This window comes from Penaeus monodon, chromosome 34, assembly GCF_015228065.2.
Source record: "Penaeus monodon isolate SGIC_2016 chromosome 34, NSTDA_Pmon_1, whole genome shotgun sequence".
Taxonomy (NCBI): Eukaryota; Metazoa; Arthropoda; class Malacostraca; order Decapoda; family Penaeidae; genus Penaeus; species Penaeus monodon.
This window is the reverse complement of record NC_051419.1, coordinates 9,800,936-9,801,292: the sequence shown is the minus strand read 5'-3', so window position 1 is coordinate 9,801,292 and position 357 is coordinate 9,800,936. Positions and strand designations below refer to the sequence as shown.

Below are 357 nucleotides of genomic sequence, written 5' to 3'. Positions count from 1 at the left end.
TTTTTGTTAGGCTCTGTCTTGCCGTGAATACGAGGTGAAGGTTTGTTTTCCCAGGCGGATTTAAAAGGGGGCGACATCCCCCTAAAAAAGGGGTTACAGGGGACGAGCTCCCTCTTAAGAGAAATAACTGAGGGATATTGAAATCCGGCTGTGATAACTGCGGGTCGTACCCTAAACTCATAGAAATACTTGTTTCCGGCTGAAATGAAGGTGGAAAACATGCAAAACACAACGAAATCAACTAGAAATATGTTTGTTTCGTACGAAATGTGTCAGTTTTTAAACATTGATTGATCTACCATAGTTACCCATTTGTTTTATAGAACAAAAATCACTACAAAAAACGATATAGTTTTA

At 38.9% G+C, this 357-nt stretch overlaps 1 protein-coding gene across 1 annotated transcript in view; it reads left to right on the top strand.

Annotated features, from left to right (window-relative positions):
- Nucleotides 1–357, top strand: part of LOC119594913 — a 5,284-nt gene that overhangs the window by 1,814 nt on the left and 3,113 nt on the right. The window lies entirely within an intron of this gene.